Source organism: Halichoerus grypus, chromosome 2 (assembly GCF_964656455.1).
Source record: "Halichoerus grypus chromosome 2, mHalGry1.hap1.1, whole genome shotgun sequence".
Classification (NCBI taxonomy): domain Eukaryota; kingdom Metazoa; phylum Chordata; class Mammalia; order Carnivora; family Phocidae; genus Halichoerus; species Halichoerus grypus.
In genome coordinates this window covers 736,841-752,453 of record NC_135713.1, presented here as the reverse complement: position 1 = coordinate 752,453, position 15,613 = coordinate 736,841, and the positions used below count along the sequence as shown (strand labels likewise).

The 15,613-nt window shown below is 64.8% G+C and overlaps 1 protein-coding gene across 1 annotated transcript in view; it reads left to right on the top strand.

Annotated features, from left to right (window-relative positions):
- The first annotated feature begins 1,469 nt into the window (after nt 1–1,469).
- Nucleotides 1,470–15,613, top strand: part of SLC12A7 (solute carrier family 12 member 7) — a 68,571-nt gene continuing 54,427 nt past the window's right edge. The window contains exon 1 of the mRNA XM_036113661.2: nt 1,470–1,591. The gene's annotated coding sequence lies outside the window, so the exon portion shown is untranslated. The remainder of the gene's footprint in view (nt 1,592–15,613) is intronic.

Genomic DNA, 15,613 nt, shown 5'->3' with positions numbered 1-15,613 from the left:
GCCGGTTCTCGGGTCTTTTTTTTTTTTTTTAAAGATTTTATTTATTTATTTGAGAGAGAGAGAATGAGAGAGAGCACATGAGAGGGGGGAGGGTCAGAGGGAGAAGCAGACTCCCTGACGAGCAGGGAGCCCGATGCGGGACTCGATCCAGGGACTCCAGGATCATGACCTGAGCCGAAGGCAGTCGCTCAACCAACTGAGCCACCCAGGCGCCCCATGGTTCTCGGGTCTTGCTCCCTGCCCATCGCCCTCTTAACCTTGGGGGCCATTGTTTGCACTCCAGGAGGGGTAGTGGCCGCGGGCAAGGCAGAGGGGCACCCTCCTCCCGCTGCCCCTGCTTACCCAGGAGCACCCTCCTCTTGTTTGCTCTGCGAGCAATGATTCTGCTGTTAATCGATTTGTATGAGTCAGAACAACTAATTATTTCTGGGACTGCCGGCTCCTGTGTTCTGAGGGAAATTGCTTTTTTTTTTTTTTTAATATGTAATCCCTGAGGGAAATCGCTTTGACGAAAGGGGTCAACAGAGACTTCTGGGAGACCGTGGGTGAGAAAAGAGCCCCCGGCTGAGGCAGGTGGTCCTCACGCGTGGCCAGCAGCAGGGAGAGAGCGGCCTCTCCACTCCCCGTCCCGGGGGGCCCCAAGGCCCCAGCCTGGGCTTGCTGGCCCTGCCATGGTCTTCCCCCCAGGAACTGGGGCCTCAGAGGCCATGGCCTTGCCTCTTGGCAGGAACACGGACTCTCAGTGGGCCCTGTCCTGGCATGGAGCTGTTCGCCCAGCACTGTGCAGGTCCCGGCTCCCTGGGACTGACCCTCCAGGTCCTCCTCGAACCTCGTCCCCCCTCCTGGCCCTCTCTGCCCCGCTTGTCCTGGGCCCCCAGCATGCTGGCCTGTGCCCCTGGGGAAAGGGTCTGGTGCCGGGAGACACGCTCAGGTCTCAGCTTGTCCTCTGCCGTCCGAGCTCCTGGTATGTTCATCCTCATGCTGACGAGGGAGAAGGGCATGGCCCCAGAGTCTTCGAGTGGTAGATGGGAGACAGGGGGCTGTTTGGGGCCAGGGAAACCCTACAGTGCCCCCACTTGCACCTTCACCTCTTCTCTTGGGCCTGCGGTCCAGGAGGTCAGACCTCCCTCCCTGCCCTCCCCCCATCCGGCCGCCCCAGCCCTCGGCTGTGGGACGGTTCTGAGCCGGGGCCACGCTGTGCTCTTGCCCCTGGCTGACGCGGTTGCCCATACACAACGGGGCTCCAGTGGGGCGGCAGTTACAGGGGCGCGGCTCCAGCCAGGGATCAATCAGCTGATTGTGTGCCCTGCCCGCTGCCGAGAACAAAAGACCGATTATTTGACGAGACGCTGCCGATAAGACAACATGCACCAAGTTTAAAAAGCAACTCGGGTTCTGTGGCGTGCCTTTGCGCGGTGGGCACCCGCCCTGCATTGCCCTCCCGCTTCTGTGTACGAATGGGGGGGCTTTCGAACCCGGGACGACGCGCAGCCTTCTCGCACAGAGGTGCCTCACGCTGTGTCAGGACCCCGCCGGCTCCGAATCGGCCAGGCTGAGCATCCGACTTTGCCCTTCGACCAGCTCCCCTCCCGTGAGTCTGCTTGCTGTGCGTTTGTGCGTAACGGGCACCTCGAGTGGGGTGTCCCTTCTCTCTGCCGAGGGACCGGACGTGATCCCAGCTCCCAGCGCCCCTGTCCTTGTGTCCCTGGGAGCCGCGTTTCCTTGGCACACACCGGTCTGCTGCGCGCTCTGTGCCGAGTCCCATTCCTTCGTCGAGGGTGGCAGGGTTTGTGCTGGGAGGGAGGGGAGGCTTCTTCACCCCAGGAGGCGGGGGTGCTGTCCCCAGGCCACCTGCCTGCCCTGCCTGGCTGCACCGCGGGTCTGCATGCTCCGGGCAGGAGGGAGACGAGCTCGGCAGCGTGCAACTGGGCCGGGATGGGCTGCCGTAGCACCACCACTTTGGGAGGTGCCAGAGGTGAGGTGGCTGAACTGGGGCTGCCCCCCCCAGCTTCCCAGGAAAGCGCTGGTGCCAGCTGCCAGTGCCGTTCCTTTGTGGGATCACAGCGGGGGCCCCAGATCCGGAGTCAAGATGCGGAGGACCCGCCCCGCCCGCCCCGCAGGAAGGGCAGGGACAGAGGGAGCCTTGGCTTGAAAGGACGCCGCCCTGCGGCCACAGCCACCCACCTGCCCCTGCGACGCAGGACCACACTCCTCGGAGCTCGGCTCCCCAGAGGCCCAACTCCCCTCAGCCCCCTCCCAGTCTCAGGTCTGGGCGGGTCCGCAGGTTGGGGGGTATCAGACAGAGGCCTGACCCTGAGACAGGGCCTCCGGCCCCCGCTGTCTCCGCGGGCGCTCTGAGCCGTGCTCCTGGGGAGGCCGGGGCAGCCCCTCGCTGAGTCAGGTGGACCCTCACGCGGCTCCTGGTTTCCGCCCTGCCCTGGGGTGGAGGCCCGTTTCCAGCCCCTGTTGCAAGGTTGACTTTCTGTTTCTCTGAAGGTGCCGTCGGGGGGGTCCTCAGAGTCCCACAGAGGCTCAGATGACACCTGGGGGGCTGGTCACGCAGGCCTGTTGTTCAGAACATTCAAGTGTGTTTGCACGTGCGTCTTTGTGTGTCTGTGTCCACATACATGTGCCTGTGAGTGTCTCTTGTCCGTGTCGGGGTGTGACCCCATGTTTGGCTCTTCGCTGCTGGAGGGGGAGGTGAGGGTCGGCCACCGAGCCTGAGAACCTGCTCCGGCCAGAGGGGCATCGTGTGTCTGAAGGGGGACGCTCCCTCAAGAGCCGGGACCTGGGAACCCGGGAACGGGACGAGGCAGGGAGCCGTCGTCCGGCATGCGGCTGGCCCCCCACACTGCTGTCCCCGGGGAACGGGCTCCCCGCTCACCATCTGGGCTGGGCCCTCCGCGCAGTCTGTGAACCCCGGGAGAGCCCCCCCCCACCCGGACCGTGCGTGTGCACTTCGTGCGACTTCACAAGTGGGTCATAGGTTTCTGCTCCAGGTGCGTGTCAGGGGCAAGTCCCGGTTCCCTGGCCGATGTTGGTGCTTTCTCGTCGGGTAGGAGGCTCAGCACCGCTCCTGGCTGCCCAGGAAGGCCTGAGCCCGAGTCCAGGGTGTGGGCTGCCCAGCTCTGGAGTCAGAGAACCCGCCACCCCGCTGGGCAGGCTCTGTTCTCTTTTTACTTAAATATTTCATGGGGTGCAGCGCTCGTGTTGGTTCTCACGGAGCAGCTCTGTCCAGAGCACCCTCCCGGGGAGCTCTCCCCTTCGTGGTTTCTAGCTCGCTGACGAAAACACTTGAGCGTGCGCCCCTCACTCCCTCCTTGCTACTTCTGCTCCGTCTGGCGTCCTTTCCATGGGGCGGTGTCGTGGTTTTGGAGGCACCAACGCCCATTAAACATCAAAATGACACGGTAAGTCCGTGTTCAACTGGCCACACTGCCGTCCTTACCCCACGGGGGCTGCGCGTGGGCAGGCCCAGGACCCCGGCAGGAGCCCTGTGCGCAGTGCCTGCCCGGGGCCCCCGGCGGCCCTGCACGCGCCTCCTCCCACCTGGGCCTCTGGCCCCATGAGCAAGGGCTGCACTGTGCGAACGTGGGCTCGGGCTGGGGGTCCCAGACGTGTGTCCATGGATGTTGGCTACCGTACAAATGTGGGGGTGTGTGTGGCAGAAAGGTGGACAGAAGACGTGGTCCTGCCACGCGCTGGAGTATTGTCCCACCTTGCAAAGGAGGGATGGACGTCCTGACACCTGTTACAGCAGAGACGGGCTTGAGGACACTGCCCTGTGAGACGGAGCCGTCACGGGGGACACAGCGTCCCTCACCGGAGGCCCCTGGAGGAGTCCCGTCCACAGAGACACAGGGGAGGGCACGGGGGCTCCAGGCAGGCTGGGAGAGAGGGTTTCATGAGGACAGACATTCAGAGAGGGGAGGCGGGGATGGCCGCACAACGCTGTGCACGTGCTGAGTGCCACTGTATACAGAATGGCTGAAAGCTTCAAGTTTTAGGTCAGATCTATTTTGCCACAATCAAAAAAGCGAACAGGAGAGGGGGTGAGAGGAAACCAAATTCGTCCCCTCCCCGACCCTCTGCTTCCGGCAGGTAGGCGAGCTGCTGTCTGGTTTTCCGGAGGAGGAGGAGGAGGTCACTTTGATTAAATTCGTGCTCCCCGGCAGGGCTCTCGCCGGGGTCCTTTTCATCTAAATTACTCTCTGCAAGGTGCGAGTTCAGGCCCTTTGCAGGAGCTGTTTTTGTCCAGGGACCTTCCTGCTTCAAGCAGCCCCCGGTGCGGCCTTTCCGGGCTGGTCCTGGAGCAGGAGAGGGGTGGCGGGCTCGCGGTGCTGGGGTCGGGGAGGGGCTTGGGCGCGGCTGCAGGCCTGGGAGACCCCTTCTCACCCTGTCCCCCTGAGCCTGCTTCTCCAGGGACCAAGAAGGAGCCCTAGGCCTCAGTCACCCAGCCAGGAAGGCCCCTTCTCCCTGGACACCCCGGGGACAGCCTGTCCTGGCCGCTGGGCCCGTGGGCCCCCTCACCGCGGAGCAGGAGACAGAGTTCTCCAGTCGGAAGGAAGGGCAGGTGCAGGGCACTGGGGTGGCCCCTCCAGCCGACGGGTCCTCCCTCACCAGGGGCTGCGGGGTCTGCCCTTTGCTCGGCGTGCTGGCCGGTCCCTAGAGATGGGCACAGCGCTGCGGGCTGCACTTCTACCTTCCAGATGCAGCACAGAGGGGCTCTTCGCCTCAGTTGGCCTTGGGGAGTGGGGGGTGGGGACCCAGCTTCCTGCCCCTGGAGGGACCTGAGCCCCGCACAGGGGCTGAGACCGGCAGCGGCCCCAGACGGCCCCCTGGGTTGTCCGGCCATGTCTCAGCCACAGGCAGGGGTGGGTGCGTGCGGCGTGTGAGTCCCTCCCGCCCGCAGAGCCGTTCCCCCCCCCCCCATGGAGACTGCTCCTGCATGATGTCATCAAGAGTCAGGCGGGGCACCTGGGAGGCTCCGTTGGTCAAGCGTCCGACTCTTGATTTCGGCTCAGGTCATGACCTCAGGGTCGTGGGGTCGAGCCCCGTGTAGGGCTCCGCGCTGGGTGTGAAGCCTGCTTGGGATTCTCCCTCTCCCTCTTGTGCCCCGTGCCCCTGCTTGCCCTCTCTCTCTCTCCCTCCCTCTCTCTCTCTCTCTCAGGCCCACGTGGCCCCCAGTCCTCGCTGGGCACAGGGAGCCTGAGCCCTTCCTTCTGCCGCAGCCCTGGGCCTGGTGCCACCCCCAGTGGGCAGAGTGGGTGCCTCAGGGCATCGGGTGCTGGGAGAAGTTCCCTGGAGGCCGTGATGGAGCCATGATGCTCACCTGAGAAAATGTGGACAGCGTTGTATTCGGGGGCCCCAGAGAAGCGGAGCCAGCAGGATGTGTGCGTGGAGAGAGAGAGATTCCAAGGATTGGAGTAGTTCATGCAGCCGTGGCTTAGTGTGTCCAAAGTCTGCAGGGTGGGCCGGCAGGCAGGAGACGCGGGGAAGGCTGCAGTGCCCACGGGCCGCCTGCCGGCAGGGTTCCTTCCCGCCTGGGGAGGTCAGCCCCTGTTCTGCCAGGGTTCCTTCCCGCCTGGGGAGGTCAGCCCCTGTTCTGCCAGGGTTCCTTCCCGCCTGGGGAGGTCAGCCCCTGTTCTGCCAGGGTTCCTTCCCGCCTGGGGAGGTCAGCCCCTGTTCTGCCAGGGTTCCTTCCCGCCTGGGGAGGTCAGCCCCTGTTCTGCCAGGGTTCCTTCCCGCCTGCGGAGGTCAGCCCCTGTTCTGCCAGGGTTCCTTCCCGCCTGGGGAGGTCAGCCCCTGTTCTGCCAGGGTTCCTTCCCGCCTGGGGAGGTCAGCCCCTGTTCTGCCAGGGTTCCTTCCCGCCTGGGGAGGTCAGCCCCTGTTCTGCCAGGGTTCCTTCCCGCCTGCGGAGGTCAGCCCCTGTTCTGCCAGGGTTCCTTCCTGCCTGGGGAGGTCAGCCCCTGTTCTGCCAGGGTTCCTTCACACCTGGGGAGGTCAGCCCCTGTTCTGCCAGGGTTCCTTCCCGCCTGGGGAGGTCAGCCCCTGTTCTGCCAGGGTTCCTTCCCACCTGGGGAGGTCAGCCCCTGTTCTGGCCGTCAACTGATTGGACGGGGCCCACCTGTGTCAGGGAGGACTCGGAGCTCCTCACTTTCAGTGTTAATCTCATCCAAAAGCATCTTCACAGAAACACCCGGAATAATGTGTGACCTCGTACCTGGGCAGCGAGGCCCAGGCAAGCTGACAGGCACAGTGAACCGTCACAATAATGGAAAGAAAATGTGCTCAGAAGTAGTCCCTGTGAAAAAACCTCTTCCAGGCTGTCTCTGCGTGTCCACAGTCACGTGGCTGCGTCCTCGTGGTGTACCTGCTCTTTCCAACTTTACCTCTTAATGTATTGGAAATGCTTTTTCTAAATAAAAATGCCTTTATTCTTTTTATTGTTTGGTTCTGGCTTTTAGAGGACGGTGTTAGAAAACCAACAGAACACAAAGCTCGAGGCAGTAAGGCTTCTCGCTTTCGATGAGTCCACAGCAAAGCTGGCTGTTTGGTCGCCAGTCCTTCTGGGTGTTTTAGGTTTTCTCCAAAGCCTGTGCTGCCGGCTACTCCTTTCAGGGCTGTTCCCGTGGAGAAACACACCCGTGTTCACATCTCAGCGGCCGCTGTTCGGGAGGGACCGGCTTCCCACACCATGACCCTGCAGAGGGGTGCTCCCACGTGTCCCCGGCCACTGGCTGAGACCTGTGGCCGCCAGGGACACAGCAGAGCGGGGCTGCGTGGGAGCAGGGCTCGCCCGTGGCCATGGCAGGTGCGCCCCGGTGGTGGTGGGGCTGGGCGTCCCTGGCCGGTCATGTATGTGGCTGATGCTAGTCTCGTGGACTCTGTGTCAGGGCTGAACGGATGCTTTAGTATTCGTTCACGAGCTTGGAAAGTCTGTTACCTTCAGAGGCTCAGAGACGAGATACGGCCTGGGGGTGGCTGCCAGGCTGCCTGAGATCGCAGGGAAGGGCAGCAGGTGGGAGGCTGGGACCCAGGGCCTGTTTTTCCTGTTTACTCAGATGGGCACTTCTGAAACACCGTTGCCGCAACTTGCCACGTGTCTCCATCGGGAGTTATTTGCCCCACCCCCCACCCCGTGACCCGTCATACACTGGGTGGTGAGCTTTTGCACTTAATCGACAGTGCGGGGCTGTGGCGTCTGCTCCCTGGGCGACATTTGGCGGGTGCCCACGGGCAGTCAGCCTGCCCTCCACCCCTGCGCGGTTGGGGCTGGACACACCTCTCTCTCCCATTCAATCCCTGGGACACTGATGCTCAGACCCAGGCAGGCTAGCCCGGGGAGGGTCTGGCTGGGAGGCCATTTAAAGTCGGGTTGGAATGGGTGACGCCAGTGGGTCGCAGGGTCCAGGTGGCTGAAGATGCCCCTGCGCCGGCCTGGGGGCCAAGGAGACGTGGGGCGGGTGGGACCGGGCACCTCCCTCTGCCGCTGCCCGCACCCCTCGACTGCCCTCGGTGGAGGCTGGCGGGCCTTTTCGGACACCCTGTGAGGACAGTGGTGTGCGGACTGCCTGAGCTCAGGGAGCAGTCAGGGCACCGTCCGTGGAAAAGCAGGCCTCTGGATGTTAGGGAGAACCCCAGAAAATCGACGGAGTTCACATAGGCTACTTAACTCAAAGCGTCTCCTGTTTTCATTTGAGAGGAATGCCATGGAATGTTCTGGAGCTCCAAAGGCTCACCTTCCCGGGCTGCGGGAGACTCTGCCTTCCAGAGGTCGCTTCCGGGGCACACGCGGCTGTCTCCTGACCGCACCCCCCACCCCGCATCGGTGCCTTCCTCCGCCCCGTCCCTGGCCTCGCCGAGCTCGCGCACGGAAGTGGAGAATGGGCCAGCTGAGGTCCGTTTTAGGCTTCCGTCGTCCGTGTGCTTTTATGTGTTCTGAACTCTGCACACGTGGCCCAACGAGCAGGAGCCGCCGGAAGAGTTGGGGGCGTGGGGGGGCCGTGGTAACCCTCCGGGTCGGTGGTCCGTGTGGGGCAGGCGGTGCTGTGGGCTCTGAGCTCAGTGGGGGGAGGGGGGAGACGGAGCTGGAGACGGCGGAGACTTCCGTCTCCCTGTGGGGTCGTCCCTGCCTGGGGAGGGTGTGGAGGCCGCTCAGGCCGGCGGCGTGGGGTGACCCATGCTCGGGTGGCCAGCAGGGCCCAGGGGCTGGCAGGCTGGGACAGGTGCGGCTCGGGAGGGACACGGCGGGCACGCTCATGTGCCTGGGCAGTGCCTCCTTTCGGGCGCGGGGAGCGGCGGTCTTTCCAGGGTGACGCAGTCCACGACTCCTTCATGCTCCAGCAGGACTCGCGTGGTCGCGCCACGGCACCCAAATAACAGACTCAGAACAAAGCTCCTTTCCCCCCCCACCACGTGGCGCCAGAGCCCCGTTCCTTCCTTCAGTCATTCCCTGGCTCACTCATTCCTCCGTCTTCAGGGTCTGAGCGGTCCCACACACTCGTGCTATCCCCTATGGCAGCCGCCAGCCACGGGTGGCCGTGGAGCTCGTGGAATGTGGCTGGTGCAACTAAGAACTGGATTTAAATATTTTGAATTTTTAACTAATTCGAATTTAAACTCAACCAACTGCCTGTGCTTGGTGGCTGCTGAATTGCACAGCGTGGGCCTGGTGCTGGGGCAGAGGGGAGCACGTGCCCAAGCCTGCAGCTCCGGGAGCTTGCACTCCAGGCCACGGCCTGTGAGCAGGGGCGCAGGGAGGTGGGGCGGCCCAGTCGGCTGACGGCGCTGGGGGTCCTGGCCCCGGCATCTCAGAGTGTGACTGCACTTGGAGATGGTCTTTAAAGAGGTGATGAACAGAGCCACGGAGGGGTGACCACGTGAGGACACAGGCCACGGACAGAGGCCTTGGGAGTAACAGCTTCCAGGGACGTGAGACCACGCAGGAGGGTTGTCTGTGCCCCCAGCCGGGGCTGCCCGTTCTGCCACCACAGCTAAGATAAGCCGTGGGCTCTGGTAGCCAGTGCACGCCCCCTCCCCCGTCCCCCCAGGGGGGGCTGAGTCGGCTCAGCCTCCTCCGCCACGGAGCTCCCGAGCAGCCTCCCGTTGTGGTCCACCATGAGGCCACTGAGCCCATCAGAGCCCGCGCAGGGACCCTGCCTCACCTGGGCCAAGCTCCCGCCCCGCTCCACCTGCATCGGGCTCCCCTCCCCCTCCCCCCGATGGCCACCTGAGCCCTCCCCAGGGCCCCGGCGCCTCCTCGCTGCCTCTTGTTGCCTGGAGACCTGAGAGCTCTTGTCCCGCTAGACCACAGAGCCGAGCGGCGTGGGGCACACTGGTCAGCCCCTGCCCGCCTCCCCGGGGGGCTGCTCGAGGGGCTTGAGGGGAGCAGCTGATGCCGGCAGCCCACCTCCATCCCATGCACCTGTGCCCACCAGGCCTGGGGACGCTGGTGACCTGAGGGATGGCCAGACACAGAGCTGCTTGGGGATGCAGATCAGTGGTCAGCATCACCCGTCGGAGACTCCAGGGCCCCCCACCCTGCCCCATGCCACCCCCTGGGGAAAACTGGCCAAGATCAGGGGCTGCCTCCTCTGGACAGCAGCCTGCCTGAACTCACACAGGCCTGTGGCTCCCTACCCCGGGGTGGGGGCTGTAGGGTCCTGTGGGTCTGGGTGTCCCCCTAGAGCCATCACAAGGTCACGTCCCAGCCTCCCGTGGACAAGGCCCCCCACATTGGCCCGTAGGAAGTATGGACCTGCTCCCATGCACACACCTCTCTGCAGGGTTCTGAGCCACCCGTGAATCCGGCCTGGGCCGAGGGACCCCTGGGACCTCGCCAGCCAGCTACAGACCTGGGCCCCTGGTCCACATGGCCAGGCCCTGGTCAAGAGCTGTGTTTCCCGAGGGTCTGCTGAGGGTGGCTCCTTCGGGGTGCTGACCGATGCAGAGAAGCAGGGAGCCCCTTGGCCACCACCCTCCCCCCCCGGAGCACCCTGGCCCGAAACTGCTCCTCTGGCGTTAAGCCTGTCCCATGCCTTGGACGTGCGGGGACTCAGCGACGTCCTGGGAGGCGGAGGGCATATTCTGCCACGCCCAGCACCTGCGGCCAGAGGTCTTCTCCGCTGAGCCCTTCCTGGGACTGGTGACCCGAGTCATATGCGTCAGAAACTGCTTTAGGGACATGGAGAATTCGCTCTGGATGCTTCAGAGCCCACCCAGGTGTTCCAGAGGGTAGGAATGAGATGCGCCCTAGGACAGAGCAGGAAGGGGGCTCACAGGACCCCACCCCCCAAAGGCAAGCAGGCCTGCTGGTGGGAGGGGGCAGGGTTGCAGAAACGGCTGCCCGAGGGGCCAAGCAAGGCCGTGCTGTCTGCCGTGGGCAGGGGGCTGAGTGGATGCCTGCCGAGGACTGTTGGGGTTTGCTGAGCCCCCCTCTCATCTGTGCCCACCTTCCGGGGACCACCTCTTTCAGGCTGGGCTGGGCCTCGCTGTCGCCCGCTCTCGGCTGGGGGCTGGGACCTCCTGAGAATGAGGTTGCCTTCCTGCCCTGCCCCCTACTGCCTCCCTGTGTGCTGCCTTCAGCCCCCGCTCTGTGTGTGGGCCCATGGGTCACCGTCCCGGCTCCCCTCCGTGGGAAGCCTTGCCAGCCTCCTGCTGAGGCCCAGGAAGGCCCCCCATTCCGCTCCTGCCTGTGGACTGTGAGTGGGAGACAGGACTGGCCCAGAGGGAGAGGATGGAGCCTGGCTTGCAGGACCACCGGGGGTCCCAGAATGCACCTGCTGTGGCCTGAGCCCCTCCACCCCAGCAGCCCTTCCAAACTGGGGACCTCAGCTGTCCCCCTTTGAAAGGCCAGACGGTGGGTGGGGGCCCACTAGGGACAGGGCACAGTGGATCTCCTGCCTGGGAGCTGCTCCCTTGAGGACACGTGTTTTATGACCAGAACTGTGAGGATGTGGCAGAAAGCCCAGCATTCTGGGTGAGATAGTGGCAACCGGGGTTTGCCAGCCCGTCCCACAGTCTGAGATGGTCCCACTGTGTGCACAAGGCTGCAGAGGAGCTTTGGGGAATGACCCTCCTCGAGCCCCCTCCCTGCGAACCAAGTACTTCCAGGTTTGGGCCTTATCTTGCATTAGTTTTGAGGCTGGAGGTGGGCTGAATGGTGGCCCCCAAAAGATATGTCCACATCCTAACTCCTGACTCCTGTAAATGGGACCTGATTTGGGAAAAGCGTCCTTGCAAATGGGATTAGGTTAGGGACATGGGGGTGAGAGGTCATCCCGGGTTATCCGGTGGTCCTGAGTCCAACAACCAACATCCTTAAAAGAGACCCAGAGGAAGACGCAGACGCACCAGGGAGAGGCCACCTGAGGAGGAGACGGAGGTCGGAGTGCCGGGCCACCAGGCAGAGGCAGGAGGGACCGTCCCCTGCGAGGGAGTGGGCCCTGCGACACCTGGCTGTCGGACGTGTGGCCCCAGGGCCCTGAGAGCCGGCCTCGCGGTCTGTGGCTCTGGGTTACAGCCGCCCCAGGGCTCTGGTCCAGGCTCTCAGTGGTGCTGGAGGGCTGTCTGGGTTCACCTGGGAGCTGCTTCTGGAATGCTCCTGGGCGCGGGGATGCGGGTGCAGAAGGAGAGCAGAAGAAAGTCCTGGCCCTCCCTTCCCGGACCCTCAGCATGCCCCAGTCCGTGGCATCTTCGTGGCCGGCACAGGGGCTCCGCAGGTGCTGCTTCTCTGGGGCCTGGGCTCGGCCCCACTGTCTGCATCTCAGGGTGGAGGGGAGCCGAGGGCGAGCAGCCCCCAGCCCGGCCCGGAGCACCCACCCTCAGCCCGGGAGCCGGGCAATCCTCCCGAGCGCCGAGCCCCCCGGAGGCACCTTCTCTCGGGCTTCGCGGGGCCTCAGCCGGCAGTCCCTGGAGGGCGAGGCTGGACCCCAGCAGGGAGGTGACGGCTGTGTCCTGGAGCAAGTGGCCGGTGAAGAGAGCGGGGCCGAGGGCTGCTGGAGGGGCCTGTGGAGGCCGGGACCTGACCCCGAAGTGCAGGCCGCTCTCCAGCCTCCTGGGAAGCGCCGGAGCAAGTGCCTCTGCCGCCGTGGCCACGGGGACCCCCGTGCCCCGCTCCATCAGAGCCCCTCCCTCGCAGACCCCACAGGACCCCGCAGTGGGGTCCCCTGCAGAACCAACATGGCCGGCCCTGCCTGCCCCACGCGCATCTGCACGGACGGGCCGCAGAACACGGGCCTGCACGGGCCTCAGCCTGCGCCCCAGGGAAGCCGGGCAGGCCCTAAGTCTGTGAGTGCCTTACGGACGCAGAGGCTGCTCCTCTCCCCGTGCTCCCCGTGCCCCCCAGGGCGGCCCGGCTGCGCTTTATCACCAAGAGTCGTTTGACCTTTGCTCACACGGGGTGGCCCGCGTCGCTGGGAAGCGGGGCTGTGACTGTGGCACCGAGCCCCGGTGAGCTCCCTGCGGGGACGCTGGTGCGGAGCCCGCGGCAGCACCCAAGCGGGCGGAGGATCCGGGGTGCTGGCGGACCAGGAGGGGCTGTGCTCCAGGCCGCCTGTCCTTTTGTACCTGTGTGCACACGGCCCCGTTCCGTGTGCAGGCGCCTGGGGGTGAGACCGCCGCACAGAGCAGGTGGGGGGTTCGGGCAGGAAGCGCCCGGCTCGCTGTGTACGTCTGTCTCACTTCACGCGCAGGCAGGGTGTTTGTGGGCTCGGGGCACCGGCGTACGTTTTAGCTGCCGTGCGCTGGCTCCGTGCTTTCCCCTTCCCGCCGGGCTGACCGTGGGCAGAGCGCCAAGGGCAACCCCGTCGAGGTGTGGACTCGCCCGGTTCCGGGGACACATCCGGCTGTGCACTGCACGCGGTCGTCTTGGGAGGGGGTCGCACACCCGCGAGGGGCTCCCAGTCCACTTTGCAGAGGGTGGCACCTGGACGGGCCCCCCCAGGCCAGCGGGGGTGGGTGTGGGAGAGGCCACCACAGGTGCAGGATAGCCAGGGGCAGCGTGGCAGGTGGTCTGAGGAGTCCGGGCAGGGCTGGCGGACAAGGGCACGGCGGCAGGGCCTTGGGGCTGGCTGAGGCCCTGGCGGGCGCCCACCACCCTGGGGCTGGCGGGTCGCAGCGTCAGGTGTGGGGCGCGGCCTGGAGAACGGGGCTGGGGCTTCTCCCCGCGAACGGCGTTCTGCACCGGTTTTCTTAGCCCCTACGTGGTGATCGTCACCCAACCCAAGTGAAGGACGTGTGGCTTTAGTGGTCATGGGAAATGGCCCAGCAGAATGCACTCCGTGGTCTCAGAAACGTGTGTGTCCCCTACCGAGGGTCAGGCCCTGAACCGGGTGCGAGGGGGGCAGGCCTGGCTCAGATCCGGGCGTGAGGAGCCGCCTCCCTCGCAGCCCTGACTGTGAGTTCAGATGATGCGCTGGACTGAGCAGGAAGGGCCTTGAGTGCAAAGGCTGCTTCCGGGAAGAGGTGCCCTAAGCTGCCCAGATGTCCAGCCCAAGGGCAGCAGTGCAAAGGCCCTAGGGCAGTGCCGATGTCAGGATGGGGCCTTGGATGTGAAGAACACCTGGGGTGGGCACTGGCGGGGCATGCTGTGGGGAGGGGGTGGTCCATCACACAGGCCCAGGCAGGCCGGGGAGTGGGAGAGCGTCACAGCAGAGGGGGTCTGGGTCTGCTCGGGATGCGGGGGGAGTGCAGCGGAGCCGGGGACAAGGAGCCAGCCTCCTGTGTGGTTGGTTAGGCGATTGAGTGGTCGGTCCTGAGCTGGATGTGGGGCAGTCACTGACCAAGTCTTGACCGTCTGGACTGATCGCTGCCGAGGTCGTGGGCAGGGTCCTGTTGTCCGTTTCTGTGTGGTGAGGGGAGCAGGCTCTGGGTCATTCCTGGACTCGGACTTCTGTTTGCTTGTTTGTTTTCAGGTTTCTGAGAGGGGGGTGGACAGCCCCTGCAGTGGAGGGGACATAGTGGCCTCGAGGTGACCGGTGGAAAGTGGCTGGCCGTGAAGCATGGGGCACATCCGCGACAGTCCCCGAGAAGTACTTTCTCCGAGAACAAAGGCCCTGTGGCCACCAGTGTGGGGCATGGTTTGCAGGTGGAGGCTGGCTCCTGAGAACGGAGGCCTCCGCGCTCGGCAGGAGACACCGGAAGGAACTGCAGAGGGCTCGCTCTCGAGGTCTGGGGGGCTTCTTCCTCCCCACCCCATGCGCTGGCTGAATGAGAAAACACGCAGACAGACAAGGGCCTGCTGGTTTCTTTCCCTCTCTGGGCCCCGATGGCCTCCCTCTCGGCCTCCTGGTGGTGGGGGGGGATTCTGTTCTGAGGAAAGGTCCCTTGGATGCTGAGTCATGGGCGAGGTGACGGGCCAGCAGCTCCGCGGCCATGACTGTGGCCTGTCCTTCGCACCCGGAGCCTGCCCGGGAAGCATTTTGCTGGGGGCATCCTTGCCTGTCTCGCAGGAGATCCTGTTGACTCTAAAACATGAGGAAAACATGTGCATAATTGCTAGTCCGGGCCACACCGGGCTCTGGCCTAATTCCCTCCCCGGGGGACCTGAGGGGCAGGGTGTCCAGGGAGTACTTGAAAATCTTCCACTCCCTGGGAAGAGGGAGGCAGGCGGGGACCCCGAGGCCGCCACACCTCAGAAGGCCGAGCCTGTCCACCTGCGCGCCCACCTCATGCCCTGAGCACGGGGTGGCCAGACCCAGCAACCAGCCGCGGGCGGGACGCGTGACACTCCCGTTTCAGTAGACACAAGTAATTCTTGGCATAAGCAAGATGCAGGACCAACCTCACCCAAGCAAAGTTCAGTATTTATCTGAAATTCCAGTTTGACCGAGTGCCCAGTGTCGGTCTCACAACCCCCGTCGGGAGCCCTCCTACCACGAGGTTCTTGTAGAGCTGGCTGGTTTTAGGGCTGGTGATGGCCCTGGGTCCTGGAGGGGAGGAGGCTGGGAGGCCGCGTGGTGGAAGCAACCTGGACAAGCTGAGGGGACGTGTGGGGATGTTGGGTCAGCCTCAGCCAGCGAGCGTGGGCTCCAGGGCCAGTCCCGAGAGCCGGCGAGGGCTCCTCATGCGGGGGGTCACCGCAGAAGGGCAAGATAGGGACAGGAGCTGGTGCCGTTGACGCAGGGGGCTGGGGGCCCTGAGTCCAGTGTCGCTGTTGGGGGTCGGCTCCTGGGGTCACACTGCCCATCTCCCCGGAGACCGGGGCTGTGCGGAGAGGAGACCGTGGGCCTGGGCCCCTCTGCTGCCCCCGGGGCCTGTGTGGCCCACAGGGGGCTGTGCGGGGCCCTGCGGGGCTGTGTGTATCCCAGGCTGGCGAGATGCGGAGTTTCCGGAAACTTCTGCGCGCGGTGGGGACACTTGGCTCTCTAGGGGAGGCGGGCCCGGCAGGCAAGTACCAGGGCGACCAGTAGGGGGCAGGCGAGCACTGCGGGAGGGGTGGGGTCAAAGTCAGCCCTGTGTCCTGTGGCCGGCCGCCTTGTCCTTGGGTCACCTCTGAGAACTTGTCTGCACACCAGACCCTGCTTGTCCCCTTGTTTATCTGAGATCCTGCCGGGAGGCCAGGGGTCCGGGGAGGAGTTCCAGAAAGTTCCAGGCCAGCCTCCCACCCTCC